The sequence below is a fragment of the Sus scrofa genome, chromosome 12 (genome assembly GCF_000003025.6).
Source record: "Sus scrofa isolate TJ Tabasco breed Duroc chromosome 12, Sscrofa11.1, whole genome shotgun sequence".
NCBI classification, from domain to species: domain Eukaryota; kingdom Metazoa; phylum Chordata; class Mammalia; order Artiodactyla; family Suidae; genus Sus; species Sus scrofa.
The window spans coordinates 60777480-60797237 of record NC_010454.4 but is presented as its reverse complement, the minus strand read 5'-3'; the positions used below and the strand labels follow the sequence as shown (position 1 = coordinate 60797237).

Below are 19758 nucleotides of genomic sequence, written 5' to 3'. Positions count from 1 at the left end.
GCTGCCCCCAAGGCCTCCTTGGCAGGCTGAGTGCTGGACGCTGGACCTTAGGAGAAAAAGACAGATGCCCCTTCACTGTCAGACACAGAAGTGTTTATGTCCAAGGCCAGGCCGTGGGGTGAGCATCTGGCCTGGACCCCAGGCCAGAGGAGCCTGGTTTGGTGTGTGCCGGTGGTGAATGGCCCACTGTTCTGGCCAAATGGGGAGCCGTGGGGCTAGCCCTGCCTCCGGAGGCAGGCATGCTGCAGAAACGGGCTGGCGTGGACTTCAGAGCGTGCCTTGCAGACAGAGACCCTGGGAGGCTGTGCCATCGGCTCACTGTGCCCTCCTTGGCTTGAGGGGGTGGAGGTGACAGAACTTCTTAGCCTCTGGTAACCCTTTTGGGGTTTAGGTAGCTCTGGGACACATACATTGTTTGCCACCAACACCGAAAGAAAAAGTACAACGCCCGGCAAAGCCCATAGTAAGCATGTATTAAATCGCAGCTTCGCGAGCTTAGTGGGCTGGATAAACCGCTCTGGAGTTGGTACCAGCAGATTTCTAAGCTCAGGCCACCCCGAAACCACAGGTGTTCAGAAGTGCAACCAGGCATCTGCCCATTTTCAAGCCTGTGGTTTCAGATACTCACAACCTTAAGTCTCATTTTTGAGAAACCAAATGACAAATGTTTGTGTCCCCAGATTGTACTGACTCCTCTACCACTCTCCATCCCAGACCTGGTGCCCAGACCCAGGTCTAGACTGGGGAGACTCTGTACCCCACACAAACTGGAAAAAAACCTTTGCACTCTCGTTAGAAAAATGTGCTTGTGTGTATACACACACACACACACACACACACACACACACACTTTGCATTTGATTTTAGGAAGTTCTTGCACCTAGCCTGGGTGGTCTGAAAGGCTGCAGAGATATATTTGTGGAAAGGCCTCCATGCTGACACTCACCTGAACCTAGGGCACAGTGTACAGTTGTTTAGGTTGTACACTGCACAAGGGCTCCTGGCAGAAATTCAGCCTACATTCCACTGGACAAGCTGTGCAGCTTGGCATCTGGGGAGTCTTTTCCTATCTTATGCGTAGGCATCCTATGGCATGCCCTCACCCCCTTTCTTCGCCTGCCCTCCCGCTTCTCATGGTCACTCAGCTTAGCAGCACTAATGAAGTTACAGAAATGATGTGCGTTATCACTGATGAGCTGGCCTCCCGTAAATTCCATTATTAAAGGCATGAGGAATGACCTGGCAGCCTCCTTCCGCTAACACTTGTTTCCTGGTGCTCCCAGAGTCCTGGGCTTACGTTGGGCGGTGGTTGGGGGCTGCCCACAGGTCTCACTTGGGACAAGAACGTGGTCCATGACGCTGGACCATGTTTATCCAGTTGATGTGCGTAATACATTGGGCCATTTTATAGAGCAGGAAAACTGAGGCTCTGAGAGGGGGTCATGTAGAGTGGAGAAGGCCCACCTGTCTGGGGACTTGCTGAACAGGAGCTGTGGGCTGTGGGTGGGACCCAGAGAAGGCCAACGATGGGGCGGAAGTAGCCCAGCCGTACCCCACGCCCCTCACATCATGTCACTGCCTCGGGGAAGTGCCCCCCCACCTGACCTTTGGGCAGGTTTAGCGGCCTCTGGGCTTTCCTGTCACAGTGCTGCCCCCTTGTTCGGCAGGGCTGTGGATGTACCATCTCCCCTCAGCCTGGTGACACCCAGCGCTGGACCGCGAGTCCTAGACATGGAGCCGGGCACAGGGTGTGCAATACAGCATTGGATGAATGGGTGATGAATGGCTGGTTGGGTGGGTATCTTTGCTCCTAGACCACCACAGGCAGAGACCCGAACTGGGGTCGAGGAGGAGGGCGGGGGGGCGCTGCGGAGCAGACGGTGGACCTGGGTGGACAGAGAAGCCAAGGGGAGTCGGCCCTGGAGCTGGCTCAGGGGTGAGTTGGCATTTCCTGTTTGCCAAGGCCCGGCCTGCTGGCCACCCTCATTGACTGCCCGTCCCGGCTCAGCCTGACTGCAGGGCAGCAGGGCCTGGGCGCCAGGGCAGAGCTCGCCACCCGGGGTCTCTCTCTCCTGGAGCCCCTCAGACCCTCAAAGGAGCAAGGTCCTTCCCGCCCCCAGGCTGGACAGAGGCTCCTGCGCAGCCCCTGCCCCTGGGAAACGGGGACCCTGGAAACACTGGCCGTCCATGACTTGTCAGCCCCTCCCTGGGCAGCGTCCTCAGGCCCCAGTAAGCAGGGCCCCCCTCACCTGAGCCGGGAGTGGGGGCATCCCCGGACCCTCCTCCCCCGCCCTGCCCTCCCAGCCTGGGCTCTGCACCTGCGCCCCCGGCCCTCCCCAGGCTCAGGTTAGATAATAATCAGTGTGTCTCCTGGGGTGACCCCAGCACATCCCCACAGAGCCAGCTCTGCTCCTGGGGACGGAGTGGATGCGTGAGTGGGTGATGCTCAGAATGCCTGCAGGGCCGAGGTGGGGGAGCGCGACCCTGCGGGCAGGGCAGGGGGCTCCCCTCCAGGGGCCTGTTTCTCAATGCAGGTGCAGGGCCTGGCCGCACAGGCAGGGGCTCCGCTGTCCTCGGGAGCAGCCTTGACGTTGCAGTCCTCGCTGGGGCAGCCCGGCCTCTGGGCGCAGGTGGGTCTGTGTCTGGCCCCTCAAGTGTCCGCTCGGGCCCGGCGTAGGGATTCGGGGGTGCCAGAGCACGGACGCAGCCGTCGGGGGTCGGGGAGCCACAGTAGCACCCACAGGCCGGGTTCCCTGCCTCATCCCGTTGTTCACGAAGCCTTCTGCAAACACCCCTTGTGCACCTACTGTGTGCTGGGGCAGGGCGGTGACCTGGTGAGGAAGCAGGTGGCGGGGGCTGCGGTGGAGGTGGGAGCAGGTCTCTGAGAGGGGCTTCCCCCCGCCCCAGGCTGCAGTCGCCCACCAGGTCGGTGCTACTGCCATCGCTCTTAGCACCGTGCCCACAGCCCTTTAGAGTTTGTGGGCCCCACGTGCAGCCCCAGAAGGTGTTGGCAGTGGGGCACAGGGGTGGGAGATGGCGTGACTCTGGGGACAGCTGTTGAGGGGAGGGGCTGCAGTCTGGGCATTGGGGTGCCCGGCCCAAGGACGGGTCTTGGGCACCCGGAGAGGAGAGCGCCTGTCTGGCTGTAGAATCTGGAAGATTTCCTGGCCTGGACCGAGGGGCCACGTGGGAGGAGCGGCAGGGGCTGGCACCCTCCTCCAGACCAGCAGATCGTCAGGCCAGGGGTGACCTGGCCCCAGCGGTGGCCTGTCCCGCTGGCCTCCCACGAGCACACCCCCCGGCCCTCGGCCCGCTCCTCCGCCCCAGCCCCTCGGACGGCCTGCTGTCCACGGAGGCTCTCCCTCAACCCGACACCAGCCGCCACTTGCAGCAGAAGGGGCGTTGGGCTTGCGTTTTGCCTCCGTGGGGCCTGGAAATCAGCCCCTCGCAGCCCCCGCCGCGGGCGCTCATCAGGGCCGCTTCCGGCGCCGACTTGAGATCCACCTGCTCGCGCTAAAAGGAGCAGCGGGAATCCATCCAGACGAGCGGGGCGGGCGGGCGGGAGGGGCCGGCACCTCGTCTCTCCTCGGGCAGCGGGCCGGGGCAGCGCGGGGCATCCGCAGGCCCCGGGGCCCTGGCGCTCTGGAGCCCCGGGGCCCTGGCGCCTGGCCGGGGGCGGGGGATGAGCCAAGCCCAGGCCTCCTCCGCCCCCCCCCATCTCTCCCTTTCCAGAGACATTATAAATCAAACGGCTTAGAACGTAAGGCATCAAAAATTCTGAAACCTTCATCTATTATTAACGCTGACAGTAAATTCCCCCTCCGAGCGTTTTACTTAGCAACTGTTACCAAGAGTGGCTGGTGGGGCTGCAGCTCCGGCGGGCACATCCCACGGCTCTGGGCGGGATGGCGGCCACCTCCGAGCCTGGACCCGGCCGGGCTGCCACCAGGGCACCTGCCTGACCCTCCCCGGGCTTGGGTGGGAGGGAGCCCTGCTGGCAGAGGGGACAGTTGGCGTCCTGCTGAGAGGGGGTCCAGGCTGCTCGTGGGGAGCCTGCTGGAGGCTCCCGCCAGACCAGCTCCGGCCCAGGCCCTTCGGGGGCGGTGGCCGTGGGCAGCAGTGGGCTCCGGGCCTCTGCTCCCCGCTGCACTGGTGCGGGAGCCCAGGGAGCCGGGGGACAGGAAGAGGCCTCGGAAACTGGGAAGCGTCGTGCAGGTGTTGTTTACTGACTCGCCCACCTGTCAGCTAGATGCTCTGTGCCTGTTTGTCTGCAGGCAGGATCTGGGCACCAGGGAGGAAAAGCAAAGACAAGAGGCCCCGTCCCCATCACGCGGCCGATCTGGTAGGAGACAGGCGCGCGGAGCTCTCATCGCGTTTTGAGGTGGTCACCCACGTAGGCACAAGAGGACTCGGGAGGGGGGCGGGCCGGCGGTCAGCAAGCCCTCTCCCGGTGGCCTGGCGCCTGGCAGGGTTGCGGAAGATGCCTCGGGGCAGGTCGGCCCGTTCTGGACCAAGACTAGCACGTGCAGAGGCCCAGGAGGTGAGGCACCCCGTTGGCAGGTGGTTCTCGACGGACCCGCTCTGGAGGGGGAGGGGTAAACACGGAGGGGCAGCCGGCGCAAGACCGTGGATGCTCAGCTGGGGGCCGTGGAAGGTTTTAAACTGGGTTTGTGCCGGCAGGTTTGCAGAAGAGCCACGGATACTGTCTCTGGTCACGGGGTTTAGGGACCCTGAGCTGGGGGTCGGCGAACACCCACAAGCATAGGAATCAGGCCTCGTCGGCCGGGAGAGGGGAGAACCCCTGCCCCGGGTGGGGGAGGCGGCCACTTTCCACCGGCTCTTATTCTGCATTTGCTGTGTGCTCAGCCCCCGTTGGGCCTGTGGCCCCTGCGTGGGGACCGTGCCATCTCCAGACCAGTGCAGCCCCACAGGGACCAGCACGGGGGTGGGGGAGGCTCCTGGGGCCGCCGAGGGTCTGGAGAAGCCCTCAGGCCCCAGGGCCCACCCAGGAGGCGTCGTGTCGCCCGCTCTCTGCTGACCTGGAAAGCGGGGCGCAGACCGGGACACAGACCTCGGCCCAGCCCAGTGTAGGCCTTGGCTGGCAGACTTGCCCCCCGCCCCATGACAGGTGACATCCGTTCATTGTGGAAAACGCGACAAGCAGACAGCCTTCCCGGGAAAGTCAGGCCCCCGGGATCTCACCACCCACCAGCAACCCGGCCACATCTTGGGCGCAGCTGCTCCAGAACTGGGCATGGTTGTGTGTTTTTAGAAACCGCACCCCGTGCCGGCCCCCCTGGTGACCTGCTTTTCTCGCTGAGTGCGTTGGGAGTAGCTGCCTGTACCCCCACGTTCCCGGGGGGAGTTTGCCAAGAGCTGAGCCGCCAGAGGGGGCCCGGCTGACCTAGAATGTCAGAGGCTGTGGCTGTCCTGCTGCTGCGTGAAGAGCTGTGGGGAGTGTGTGCTCTGTCCCCAACGGTGAGGGAGCAGAGGTTGGGGGGAGCCCACAGGGATGCTGTGACCTGGATCTGGGGCTAAGCTGAGTTTTGGGTGACGTCGTAAGGGTACCTGGTGACCATGGGAGACGGAGAGACTGCTCAGGGAGGGCTTCCTGGAGGAGGTGGACCGCGGAACGTTACGGCGGGAAGTAGCGCCCAGCGATCTGTTCGCTCATCTGACGTGGCTGCTGGGGGCCTCCGGGTCAGCGCTGCGTGGACAGGCTGCCAGGCCTGGGAGAGACGGGTCCGCGCCCAGGATGTGGGTGTCTGTTCCGCACTGCAGTGGTGGAAGTGTGGACGGTGGGGGTCCAGGGACCCAGGGCGGGCTTAGCATCCGGCCCAAAGGCACCAGACCGTCCCCCAGAGTTTGACCCAGTCCAGGTCCCTTGGCCTTCCAGGAGCTCCTGGATGACCCTTCCAGCGTCCCATACCAACATGGGCCCCAGCTGTCACCCAGAAGTCACGCAGCTTCTCAGGGACAGGGCTGGAACCCAGCTGAGCAGGGGATGTCGCTTACCTGGCCAGGCCTGGCTTTCCTCCGCTGTCAGTGGTGGCACAGCCTGCCGCGCCCACCCAAGCCAAGCCGACAGAGGCTCCCGCGAGGGTCCCCACCCCCCAGCCAAAGGGGTTGGGGTGCCTTCATGCAGGGCCAGCCCGGCACCAAGGCAGAGCTGCAGCTGGACGGTGCTGGGAGTGTGGCAGGGAACCCGGCAGAGGCCCCCTCCCCGCAGCCCCCAGAGCTCCTCGAGGCTGAAGCCATGTGTTTGGGAGTCGAATAGACGCGGGTGTGAGTCACAGCCCCTCCGTGTCCTGGCTGTGTGACCTTGGGCTGGTTCCTGGCCCTCTCTGTGCTTGGCGTCCTCGTCTCTACTTTGAGGATAATAGCGGCTCTGGTTCTGCCCTGAGGGCTGGGAGAGGCGACCCACGCGTGAGTGCCTGGCGCGCCGGGAGCAGACGAAAGCTGCTGCTGTCGTCTTGGTGCCCAGGGGACCCAGGGCGGAGTCCTCGTCGTCACTTAGGTCCCTGGCTTGTGTTCAGCTGCCAGCTTCAGCCTCTGGAACCGCTTGGCCCTGGTCGCTCACCGGCCACACCACTGGCGTTCTCGGAGCACCTCCCACGCGACAGGTGCTGGGGGCTCCCCGGGAGGCAGATGCTACGGATCCTCGTGGGCGGACTGATGGTACAGTAGGCGGGGTGGGGGGGACCCAGTCCAAGAGGAGGTGACCTTGCGCATTTTCCTGGTGACCCCAAGGAGGCACCACCCTAAAATCGTGCAAGAGGGAGCACCAGAGACCTGGTGGGTGCAGGTAGCTCCCATGCTCTAGGACTGCTGGGCGTGAGGTTTGGGAGCTGGGAAGGTGGGCGGAGGGCACTCTTGAGTGGCAGGCTGGGGAGACAGGCCAGGAGGGGTCCTAGCAGGGGACAGAGTAGGGAACGACGGAGGGGCAGGAGGGGCGGAGTGGCCTCTGGGAGGAGGGCTGGCCGTGCAGAGTGAGGGCAGGGAGCCCCATGGCGGCCGGGGGCCCGCAGGCTGAATCAGGACTTTCTGAGCGTGAGGGCAGCCTGGGACCTGGAAGCAGCCTCAGCCTGGCCATTCAGCAGGCGGGTGCCCACCAGACAGAGGGACCCTGCACTCTCAGAGCTCACCGTCCATGGGGCAGACAGAAGTGAGTCAACAAATACACCAGGGAGATGATTTCAGAGGGTGATGAAAGTGAGGCCAGCAATCAGCGAGGGCCTCCTGGAGGTGGTGGCTTTTGGCAATGAGAAGACCCAGGAGGATGGTGATCCAGGGAGAGGGATTGGCATGTGCAAAGGCCTGGGGGTCAGGGCGCCGCGGTGGCTGGAGACCGTGAGGGAGAGGGTGGTGCCCCATGTAGGGCAGTGTGGGCTGAACTCAGGTGCCAGGCTGATCCACGGGCACGGTCTTCCCTCTGCCAGCGAGGCCCCACCCGGGCAGGTGAGCATGCCCCCAGCACTAGCTTCCCTGAGTGACCTTGAGCAACTCGCCCACCCTCTCCGAACTTCTGGGCATTCCTGTGTAACACACACGGGACAAGATGCCTGCTCGGAGCCCTCCCAGCTGTGGACACTGCTGTGACCTTTCTTCCCCCTGACCCCTGCTCTGGATGGGGGCTCGGAAGGGGCAGGTGGGACAACTCAGTGGAACTAAAGAGCCCCTGGGCACAGGGTGGCTGATTCGCTCCTTGATGCCCCAGACTCCTGCCCCCCTTTGGCTCTGGAGCTGAGGGACTGGAGCTGAGGCCCCCTGCCCCGCCCCCCATGGTGGGCCGCTCCGCAACCCCGCTGCTCCAGGAGGGTCCCTGCCACGCTGGGAGTTCGTAGCCAGGAACCTGAGGCCGTGCTGAGCTGAGTCATCTCACACGTGGTCTCAGACGGAGGCCTTTCTGGAAAGAAGTTCTCCCCCGGGACTCCACGCCCTATCATCCAAGTGGGCTAACCGGCAGCACTGTGGCCCCCGAGCGCCTCCAGGTCCTTCCTTGCACCCCCCACTCCCCAGCCAGCCAGGCCCGCTGGGGGCGAGGCAGCCCTTAGCAGCAGGGGGAGGGAGGCGGGTTTAAGACGAGCCGTGTGCTGAGCATGCTGACCAGCCGGCAGGTCTGGGAGAGTCCTGCGCTCGGCCGGGGGGGGGGGGCGCCGCAGCCTCTGGGGGCCAGGATACGGAGGCACCCGAGGTCCCGGCATGCCTGGGGCAGAGACTCGTGGCCAGAGTGTTTTCTATGTCACAGAGCCAGAGAGCTCGCAGGGACTGGCCACGGAGGGCCCGGAAAGCCTGGTGTGGGAGTCAGCACGGGCAGGGTTGCCGCGTGACGAGCATCCCCCGAAGATCATCCCATTTAGGGGCTCACCCCTGCCTGGCACCGTGAGTGTGTCCGGAGGCCTTGTGTGGGGGGCCGAGTCGGTTCTGCTTTCTGGTCACTGATCACGAGCAGAGACGGGCACGGATTGCAAGCGAAGGATAAAACCAGTCGCTCGCACAGCTGGAGAAAGCCTCCCCCACCCCGTGTCCCACGTCCCCGTGTCCTGGGTCGCCGTCCCCCGGGATCCGCGTAGCAACGTGTGACCTCCTTCCGAGCAGCCTCGGGGGTCCAGCTCTGAGACTCGCCAGGGGCACGCGGCCAGCGTGGTGCCTTCCTTGCTGCGGGCCGGTCCTCTCAGAACCCCGGGCAGCTCGCGGTCCTGTGACTGAGCCCGGCGGGTCAGGTGCACGGGCCGTGGTGCCGGGCGGGGCACGGGCGTGTCTGTGTGTCTAGAGGTGGAATCACCGTGTTCTCAGGGTGTTTAAGAAGGACCCCTGGACACGGGATGGGGGGACCCAGGCAGTGGTTGGAGCCAGGCGAGGCAGGGCTCTGGGCCCCCTCAGCCTGGGATCGAGAAACACCCCCTGCCGTCTGGCCTCCCTTGGGACCTGGAGTTCGAAGGTCACGTAGAGTCAGTCCTGAAGCAGGGCCCAGAGCCGCGGGGCACGTGTTCCGTGGGTGACCGTGACAGGGTGTGCTCGTGCGCAGGCAGGGGCGGCCGTGTGGCCTGAGGCCCAGGTCACATGTGCCAGGCGCACATGCGGGGAGCACCCCGAGCCCGGCTGACACCTGGGTAGACCGAGGCCCCACGGGGGTCGGCATGGGGGCTTCTGGGGCAGCTGGGACCGTCTGAGCCCCACCCTGCTCCCCGACCTGGGGGTGTGGGCGAGGGTCCAGGCTCACGGGGTCCCCTCTCGGGTGGCATCTCTTTCTTTGTTTTTTTGTTTTTTAGGGCCACACCCACGGCATGGGGAGGTTCCCAGGCTCGGGGTCCAATCGGAGCTGTAGCTACCAGCCTACACCACAGCCGCAGCAACTGGGGTCCGAGCCACGTCTGCAACCTACACCACAGCTCACGGCAACGCCGGATCCTTAACCCACGGAGTGAGGCCAGGGATCGAACCCGCAACCTCGTGATTCCTAGTCAGAGTCGTTTCCGCTGCGCCACGACAGGAACTCCCTCGGGTGGCCTTACTTAATAGCGGGGCCTGGAGAAGGTGATTTGTTGCCCAAAGTGAGGCAGGAGAACTGGGGGCCAGGCTCTGGCTGTGGGAAGATGGGTACTTCACCTGGAGGGGCCACCCTCTCTCAGGAGAGCCATGAGGGCTGCAGTGCTGCCAGGTGACTGGCCTGCTGGCGCCTCGCACCTGGGCGCTTAGCCGTGAAGCCCCCTTGCCGAGACCCCTCTATCTATTGGTGGCCGGAGCAGGGCTCTGCCGAGACCCTCAGCTCCCCCCGAGCCCTTCAGGGTCGGTGGGTCTCAGTTTTCCGTTCCCATAGACGCGGCTCAGTTGTCCTTTTGGCTGGCATCCCCTGGTCCCATGTCTGGGTGACCTGGGCACGGGGTGGGCCCTGAGCCCCTGGCTCAGGGACGTGGGCCAGGCGCCCGTGGGGGCATCTGGGGAAGACGGGGGGGGGGGGGGGGAGGCCAGGCGTGAAAAGAAACGCATCTTTGTCGCAGACGCATGTGGGGCTCTTTATGTAAATTGCTTCAGTGCCTTTACAGGAAGGAGAAAAACGAGGCTTTGATGTGAGCCGCCGCCTCTCGCCGGCCAGGCGCGGTGTCACTCAGGCGCGCCTGTGGCCGGCTTTTATTAAGGAGCTGTCAGCTCTTCTCAGGCCAGAGACCCGGGGGCTCTGGGGGCAGGAGGCTCGGCGCTGTCGGCATCCGCGCGGGCTGTGAGGGTCTCAACCAGCCCCACCTCCGCGGGCAGAGCGGTGTCGGGGGTTCCCTGGGCACTGCCTAGGCCCAGGGGCTGGCGGGGGGTGACCCAGGGTGACACCGTCCCAATCATGGCCCAGCAGCCGTGTGTGGCCGGGTACAGAGCTCACGCTCTGGGTTGGGGGGTGGGAGGTGCCGCAGGGCCTGCAGAGGCGTGGAGGCGGGCGTCTGGCCCTGCCCCCCGAGGCCACAGAGGGTAGCAGGGTGGCCTCGCAGAGGGGGTGGAGCCTGTGGATGGTGGGCGGTGGGGGTCCGCAGGCTGTGGGCAGGAGAGGGGAGGTGGTGGAGTTCCAGGGAGGCCTCTGGGATGTGGGAGGGACAGACAGAGGTGGGGACCGGTGGGGACCAGAGGGGGTCCAGCAGGAGGGCGCCGGCCCTCGCTGGCACCTGCTTCCTGACCCGCGAGCCCCTGCAAGCACGTGCAGCCGGGCCCACGCTGTCCAAGCACTCAGACTTCAAAGCCAGGCAGGGATGTCCAGGGGCGCCCCGGGGCCCCGAACCCCTGGAGGTGAGGGGTGGGGAGGCCTGGTGACACTCTGGGGCTTGGGAAGCCTGTAACTTCTGCTCCGTATCTGTGGAAACTCTACTAAGCAGGACTCAATTCCACAGACCCCCACCTCAGTCATTCCGCAAACTCCCAACCATGGGTCTTTTTTTTTTTCTTTTTTGTTTTTTTGTTTTTTTTGGCTTTTTTAGGGCCACACCTGCAACACATGGAGGTTCTCAGGCTAGGGGTCCAATCGGAGCTACCGCTGCTGGCCTCCACCACAGCCACAGCAACATGGGATCTGAGCCACATCTGCCACCTCCACCACAGCTCACGGCAACACCAGATCCTTAACCCACTGAGCGAGGCCAGGGATCGAACCTGCAGCCTCATGGTTCCCAGTCGGATTCGTTTCCGCTGCACCACGACGGGAATGTCACTATTGGTCTTTTGAAAAACATCAGCTTACCGGAAAAGATACAGGAAATAACTGAAAACGTAGAGAAGTCACCGCCAGGCCCTCTGATGAGAAGGCACCAAAGTGTGCGCGCGCGCGCGTGTGTGTGTGTGTGTGTGTGTGTGTGTGTGTGTGTGTCCGTCTACTGGCTTTTGCTTCCTGCCCTTTTCCTTAGGTGCCAAATTGCCAAATCACGCGCATTTGCCTGGGTCATTGGAAACAGGGCTGCTTTGTTGGGGGCCCTGCTGTGCTGTGTGATCTCACGGGGCTGGGCACCCTTTCTGAGCCTTGGTTTCTGCATCTCTGGGGGAAGAGGTTAGGGTGGCTTCTCCGGCTCTGTTCAGACCGATCTCGGGGTCTCTCACCTGGCGCGTGGTTCATTTGGGAGCCTCAGCCCTGCAGTCGCGCTCATCCTGCCTCCACTGCTCCCCCCCTGCCTCCAGTGCTCCCACCCTGTTGCCTGGCGGAAGCCCTCGGAAGCACAGGGCTGGTGGCTGCGACGGTCTGCGGCTGAGTCCGTGCAGGATACTTCGCACCTAGGAAGTGCTGGGTCAGCACAGCTGTCGTCGCATCTCTCCCTCCTGGGTGTGACTCGTGGACTGTATTCTGATCTTCCTGCAGGTTGTAGCAGAGCCGGGGACCTGGGAACAGTGCAGGGTGGGACAGCTGGCCTGCTGACCTCCTCGGCCGGTGCCGGCTGCATGGGCCCGAGCTCAGAAAGCCCCGGGCTTGGTCTAGGCTGCTCTGTCACCGTCCTGAGACAGCTTTCGGAGCAGGGTCCCTCTTTCATCCTGCACTGGGCCCCTCAAGTTAGGAAGCTTGCACTGCTCTTGACAAGAGGGTGGCCTGGCTGCCCCCACGTCGGGCTGTCTGTGAGGGGCAGGGGTCCAGGCTGCCCCCAGCTTGGAAGAGAACCCAGCTGGGGTCACATGGAGGCTCAGGCCAGGGGCTGCCTGTGCGGCAGCGACATCTGTCAAGGGCGGGGAGTCTGGCTGGGGGCTGGGGCCCTGCCGTGCTGCGGCCGGACAGGAGGGAGACGCGGGACCCCTGGGCTGGAATTGACTGAAGCCGAGGCCCTGTGCAGGAGAGGGCAGACCTCGGTGCTGGCGGAGACGCGCCGTGGCCGGCTTCCCTCCTTCTCCTTGGGGACGCGGGCCACCTGTCCAGAGCCTGGAGACAATGCAGGAGCGTGGCCCGGCCGCCTGCACGTGCAGGGAAGGGCATCCAGGGCGGGCCGGGGGCCTCTGGCTGCAGAGGCAGCTCAGCAGAAGGCAAGAGCGGAGATTCGAGAAGGCAGGGGAGGAATGACGCTGCCCCGGGAGGTGAGGGCTCCCAGAGGAGCAGGACCTGGGGGCACGCCTCCTGCTGCGTCACCCCTGGAGAGCCATGTCCCCAGGAAGAGAGGGGGCGTCAGAGGGATGCCCTCCCTTGCAAGATCCCAGGTCGGCCGTGGTTGGGTGACTCTGGCCTAGGGTGGCCCCTGCTGGGCCCACAGGACGGGGACCACTGTTCCATGCTGCGGGGGGGACGCTGGGGCTCTGAGAGGCACACCTGTCCACCCAGGGCACACAGAAAGGCGGGCGTCGGGTCTGGGGCGACCAGGGGCTGCATAGAGAGGGTTAGGGCACCCAGAGAGAGGTTCCTGGGCATCCAGAGGCCAGGGCGGCTCTGCCCTCGCTGGGGCGGTCAGGGCAGGCCCGCGGAGGCCCCCGCAGCCTTGGTTTGACCTGCAGAGGCAAAGGGGGAGGTCACCCAGGGCTGGGAGCCGGCCTGGCGCTGGGGCCGCCGCTGCCCGGGACACTGAGGCCTGCAGCAGGGGCTGCAGGGTCCTGGGCGCCTCCCTGGGCCAGGACTCGAGTAGCTGACAGTAATGGGGAGCCATGGAAGGTCCTACAGCAAGGGGCCACCCAGGGCAGCGCTTGTGAGCCGTCGCATGGAGCAGAGGCTGGGAACTGGGAAACCAGCCTGGAGGTGACACGAGGCCACCTCCAGGCTGTGGTTGTCGGTGGTGGGGGGACCCTGAGGACGTGGGGGCCTCCGCAAAGCTGGGCTGCGGGGAGACAGGGGCAGAGGCCAGGGTCCGTAGAGAGGAGGGGTCTCAGCAGGCCGTGGATATGCTGGAGCTGGGGGTTCTGGAGCTGCGGGGCGAGGGGCAGGGGGTCTTTGTCCTGGGGAGTGGCCTGGGGGAGCAGCCATCACCAGGGAAGAGAAGCCGGACTCTAGGCGCCAGCCAGAGTGGCCTTGCCCAGCCCTCCAGGCTCTGGTGCCTCTTGCCTCCCTGGGGACAAGCGGGCTGAGACCTGTGATGAGAGGACAGGGGCCTGGTGTTAGGGGCTGCCCTGAGGAAGGGCTCCAGCCCGGGTCCTTGTCCACCTGCTGGGGAGGACAGCCCTTTTCCCAGAGGGCGGCGGGGCGGCCAGGCCTCAAGGACAAAGGCGGGCGGGGGCAGGGGAAGGAGCTCGTGGCTCGGAGCTTAATGGCCCCGAAAAAAAAAAACATAAAACTGGAGAATTATGGGGAGACATAAACAGAGCTGTCAGGCATTAGCTGCAAGGAGACGGCTCAGCCCGGGGAAGAGACGCTGGCGGCTGAGCTGGGATCCTTGCACGAGCACAGAAGAGACAGACGTTATAAAAGGAGAGAGATTAAGAAGATGCTGCCTCCACGCCCGGGCTCCCTGCCGGTTCTGCTCCCAGGCCCCAGCCGCACACCGACCCTGCAGCGGGGGACGGGATGCCCAGGCTGGCCAAGGGGCCCGAGCCAGGCCCGAGGGCGGGGGCGGCGCCTGCCCTGACGGTTTGTGGGCGCTCACACACCCTGCCGTCTTCATTTTCGCCCTTGGTGCTGATGTCATGAGCGAGTGTGCGTTTCACCTTAAAAGCCATCCCGCTGTCCTCACCGATGACACGCGTCCTGCTCTCTGGCTCTGCAAAGCCGCCGGGCGGGTTCCTCGGGCACGTACCCTCTCTCCTCGCGTGCCCGTCCGACCCCCAGCAGGAGGCTCCCCGGGACCCTGGGCCTGGGGACACTGACGGGTCAGGGGAACTCCTGGGGGTCTCTGGGAGCCCTAGGCAGGGCCAGGGCCAGGAAAGGGGGCTTCAGGGTGAGCTCAGGAGGCCCTGGGATGGCCAGCATGGGGAGGCAGGTCCCGGGCACCTTGGTTTCACAGCCCAGGCATCTTGAAGGGTGGTCACAGAGGGGACCCTGGGAATCACGAGCCGTGTTCTTCAAAGCCTTGGGGAGATGTCCTTTGCTCAGGCTAAAAAAAGGCAGCAGTGGCTCTGCTTGGGGCTGCAGTTCCATCCCCCCCGTCCATTCATTCGCTCACTCGGTCGAGAAACACGAGGCCCCGACCCCTGGCTCACTCACGCCCATCAAAGGCCCCATCGGCTGCTCTCCTGCACCCCTGAGAGAGGATGCGCGGTGATCTCTAGGCGCCGCTTGTTTGGGAGACAAAATCTTTGGGGCGGAGGGAGGCGACAGTGGGGCTCCGGGAGCCGTGCGGGATGTTGCGTGGACCCGAGGGCCTGTGCCCTTGGTAAGGGTCAAGTCCGCCTGCGAAGGGGCCACGGGAATAGAGGCGGAGCCGCAGCGGAAGGCGGCCCGGCTCGGCCGCCTGGGGCTCCCTCACTGTCTGCAGGGCCCGGCCACTGCCAGCAGCCTTTGTGTCTGGGGCTGGCGGGGGTGCCCGCCGAGCCGCCCGGAGCTTAGCCACTGTTAGAGCCGCTGGAGGAGCCGCTGCTAGAGCCACCCTTTCCCACGGGAATCTCACGCCCTCCCTGGTCCCCTGCGTCCCGCCCGCACCCAGACAGCAGTGCCAGGGAGGCCTCCGCTGGGGTAGGGAGGCCACCACCACCTGGCCTCCCTGTCACCCTGGCCCCGCAGTGAGACAGGGAGCGAGAAGGGGGCTGGCGGGGCCTGTGGGTGGGAGCGGAGGCCGGCCGAGGCGGTGGGGGGCATGGCAGAAGCAGCCCCTCGGGCCCCAAAAGGGTGGCGCTGCCTGGTGGCTCGGGCACATGGCTCTGGTGCCCCCAGGGCCGCCCCCCTTCTCCCACTGGCATTTGGGGTTGGCCGCCGAGCCCTGCTCCCGGCCTCTGCATCCGCCCTGGCCCCTCACCAGTCCGTGCTCCGTGACTGCACGCTGTGTCCCTTGCTTGGCTTCTGTGGCTCCCCACTGCCTTTGGCACTGGTTCCTTGACCTCAGGCCTCCTGGCCCTGCCCCCCTCTCACCCCTCAGTTCCCCTCCTGAGCCACGGCCGCCTGCCACTGCCTCCGGGGCCTCTCCTCCGACCTCATGTCCCCGAGGGCTCCCTGGGGGCATTCCTCCCGAGGTCCCAGCCCCAGGTCCTGCTCAGGAGCGGCCGAGGGCCCTGCCTGTGCTCCGGCTCCACTCTGCCTACGCGAGGCCCTGAAGCCCAGGGTGGCCTCTGGCTGCTCAGCCCCGGGCGCGTGTGCGGTGCCAGTGCTGCTGAATGACTGGCCGGAGGGCGGAGGATGGGCAGGCGGCCCAAGGCAGGTGGGGGGACCTGTGGTCTGTGAGCAGAGCCCAGAGGCACCAGGAAGCCGGGTTCTGAACCCAGGCCAGGTCCCCACGCCTCAGCGGGCCTCAGTTACTCTGTCTGAAATGGCCTGCCCAGCGCCCATCGGGGGAGGCGGAGGCCTGGAGGCAGCCCAGCAGGTGCTCCAGGGACAGGGCGGGCCAGGCCGCCTTCCCCGGAGGCCCTGCAGCCCTCAGAGGGGGCAGGTGGCCAGGGTCCTGGCCCTGAGGCACAGCCTCGGAGCGGAGAGCTGAGGTCCGATAATTGATGCATCTCCCGTTGCCGCCAGGCCTTGGTCGTGGGTGTCAGGGGCGCCTGTGCGCCTGACTGTTGCTCTGGGGATTGACGAGAGGTGACAGGAAAGCAGGCCCAGCACGAGGGGGGCACCCGGGAGATGAGGAATTGACATCCCAGCGCCTGGGGGAGCGCCTCGCCCCGTGCGCGCCCTCCCGGACGGGCCCGAGCTGCCCCTGGGCTCCGGCTTCGAAGCTGCCCATCCTCGGATTGACCCACAGCCGGGACCTGGAGCGACAACAGGAGGCCTCCCGCTGTCCGCCTGTCGTGGTGCTTCTGCCTCTCGCAAGCCGCGTGGCGCCGGACGGGAGCCCCGACGCACTTGCGCCCCTGTTGCTGTAAGAGGAGTTCAAGTGCGTGGACGGCTTCCTCGAACCCGGCTCGACTCGCGTAGCCCGCGCCGCACGGCCGTGAAGATGACGGTGACAGGGCAGTTTCACGTCTGTCTCCCCTCGGCTCCCTGCTCAGCCTCGTGGCGCAGCCACCTAGCGCTCCCCTCGCTTGATGGGCCAGGACATGGTGGCCCCAAGACGTGGGGTGACTCGCCTGAGGTCACACAGCACGTCAGCCACGATCTCGGGAGCGCGATGCTCTTTGCAGAGACGCGGGGAGGCTGGTGTGGCAGAGCCCAGCCTGCGCCCTCTCTCCACGGGCCCGGGGCCTCCAGTGGCCCAGCGCGCCAGCGAGGGCACACAGTCATCTGGGCCCTGCTCTGGCCACTGCCCGTGGGCCTCTGTGCCAGGACAGCGTGTCCGCCACCCGGGCAGGCACCAGCTGCTCCGGAGGCCGCAGCCAGACTCCTCTCCCTCCAAGGGGCCCCCGCACCTCCCTGGCCCAGCTCTGCAGCCCGCTCTAGAACCAGTCAGGGATTTTCCTGAACCTTGCCTCTGTTACAAAGAATTATATAAATATTTATCTTGGAGAAATAACAGCTTGCTTACTGGGCCCTTCTCTGCCAGGCACTGTCCCTGAAGGCACCGCCCTCTGAGGGACCGGCCCCCGCTCCTGCTCACAGCTGAGCTGCCGGCGCCCCGGGCCCCACCCCGGGGCAGCTGCACCCTCACAGTCCAGCCCAGGGTGGCCTCTGCCTTGAAGCCTTACGACGTGTGGCCTTTGTCTGGATGCGCGCGGTGCTGGTAGAAACAGAGGGAAGTTTGATGCCCCACAGTCCAGGAGCAGCCCCTGGAGCCTGGCCCCGGTGGCAGTGGCTGCCCCACTGTGCACATTTCACCCGGTCCGGAGTTCCCATCGTGGCGCAGTGGAAACGAATCTGACTGGGAATCATGAGGCTGTGGGTTTGATCCCTGGCTTCACTCAGTGGGTTAAGGATCCAGCATCGCCGTGAGCTGTGGTGTAGGTCGCAGACGCAGCTCGTAACCCCAGGTGTTGCGGCTGTGGTGTAGGCTGCCAGCTGTAGCTCTGATTTGACCCCTAGCCTGGGAACCTCCATATGCTGTGGGTGTGGCTCTAAAAAGCAAAACAAACAAACAAAACCACCAAAAAAGCAAAAAACAAATTTAACCCGGTCCTGGCTTGTGTGTCCTCCAGACTGTGCACCTGGAAGCGAGGACCCGGCTTACATGGGTACATGATGCCCCCCAACCTGGGGGCCTCAGTTTTCTCATCTGTGAAGTGGGGGGGTAACCCCCTGCGCTGCCCACTCCTACTCACGGCCACTGGCCTTCTTCAGTCCATCAGCTGGAAAGTGCCCACGCCAGCCCAGAGCCCCATGCCAGGCACACTCTTCAGCCGCCTACGCAGCCCCGAGGGCGGTGTTTATCCCTGGGATGTGTTTTAGAACCTTAAGTAGGTGTCACACGCGATGGTTAAAGAAAAAAAGGACTGTATATCCTTCGCTTAAACAAGAGGGGCATCTTTGCAAACTTTCTGCCCTGGGTTTCTCTGGCCCAGCTTGAAGGCTGCAGCCGGTCACACACGAAGCCCTCTCTCGCCCCCACCCCACGACATGGAATTCCTCTGACGTGTCCCCCCACCCAGGAAGTTCCTGTTGTGGCTCTGCGGCTTATGAACCTGACTAGTGTGCATGAAGATGTGGGTTCGATCCCAGGCCCCCAGCAGCGGGTTAGGAATCTGGTGTGGCTGTGGCAGTGGCGTACACGGGCAGCTGCAGCTCCGATGCACCCCTTAGCCTAGGAACTTCCATATGCTGCAGGTGCGGCCCAAGAAAGCAAAAAAAACAAAAGAAACCTGTGTTCCCTGCCCCCCGCCCTAGGCGGACATTTAGGGGCCCTCTGGTCTTTGGCTCCTGGGCATGACACTGCAGTTCAGCTCCTAGCGCAGAGAACACTGGGCCTGGCAGGGGTAGGACTGCTGGGTCAGAAGGCACTTCTAGTTTTCATGTGGGTCCATCTCGCCAGAGAACTCTCCAGAGAGCCCAGGCGCTGCAGCCGGCCGGCCGTGTCCGCACCTGTACTCGTGGTGCCCAAACAGGGGCACGGGGGGAGGGGGTGTGTCCCTGAAGGGAAGGCTCAGAGGTGGGACAGCTCTGGGGGTGGCGCGTGGGGGTTTTAGGGTGAGCCCCGGCCCTGCCTCAGAGGCGTGGCATCTGCTTTCAGTGCCATCAGCTGTGAAATGGGCAGTTGTGGGGCCAGCCCAGGGGCCTGGCGTGCAGCTGAACTTGATCGGCCAAGGGGGTGTGAACGGTGCCGGGGCTCTGGAAGCTGCTGCCCTTCGCGAGCCTCCCACCAGGCCCCAAGCACCGCGTGGCTCTCAGCCTCGCCGGTACCTGTCGGGTGGTGTCAGAGCAGGTCACAGCTGAGGAATGTTCGCCTCAGAGAGGGGCAGTGCACCGCCCAAGGCTGCCCAGCAGACTGTGCACAGAGCTGGCAGGTGCCCTGGGCCCTGGTCAGGGTGGGGACGGAGTGCGGGCAGGCCACAGCCTTGGGGAGCCCAAAGCCACATGGGGCGCATTGGCTGGCCTGGTGGTGTGACGCCGCCAGGGTGCGAGAGCCCCCGTCTTGGAAGGAAAGTGCTGGTCATGGCACGCAGGCCAGCCTGGGGGGCACGGGGGGCTGCAACATTCCAGAACAAGGCTGGGTCCAGCCGGGTTAACTGTGTACAGCTGGGAGACGCTGCGAGCTGGAGGCCAGGGGTGGAGGGATGCATCTGGAAGGGTCTGTTTAGTTGGAGGCGAGGCCCGAGGGGCTGGGCCTGGGAACAGGGACGCCACCTCCAGCCGCAGGAAAACCAGTGCCCAGAACACAGACGGGCATCTGCTGTTCGCCCTGGGAGAGAAACAGGGCTGTTGAGAGCGGCGGGACGCTGGACTCAGCTGCTCTCGCCTTGTTTTTACGCTCAAGCACCTACCTCCACGTCCCGGGCTGCGTGGAGGGGACCCAGCCCGCCAGGAGGAGGTGGCGGCCAACAACCAAAGGCAAATGTTTTCTGTCCCGGAACAGTGGCCCTGGGCCGCCTCCGGATCAGCTTCTGCCCGGGGGCTGGTGGTTTACTGCCCCCAAAGGCCAGTGCTTCTGGTCACCAGTCTCCAGGTTTTCCAGGTTTAGGGGACTAGCCGGGACCCACCCCCACAGGGGAGAGCTGGGGGGCAGCAGGCCGTCCATCTAGGCCATGCCTGGAAATGGGGGGCAGGAGGACCAGTTGGCCCCAGCTGTTATCTGGCAGCCCCCCCACCTGGTCTGGAGACGGGGGAGGCGGGGGAGGCGGGGGAGGCGGGGGAGGCGGGGGGGGAGATCACAGCAG

At 64.8% G+C, this 19758-nt stretch overlaps 1 protein-coding gene across 4 annotated transcripts in view; it reads left to right on the top strand.

The window, feature by feature from the left end:
- The window catches only part of RAI1 (retinoic acid induced 1), a 103552-nt gene that overhangs the window by 57473 nt on the left and 26321 nt on the right, over positions 1-19758 (top strand). The gene's annotated exons all lie outside the window — the stretch shown is intronic.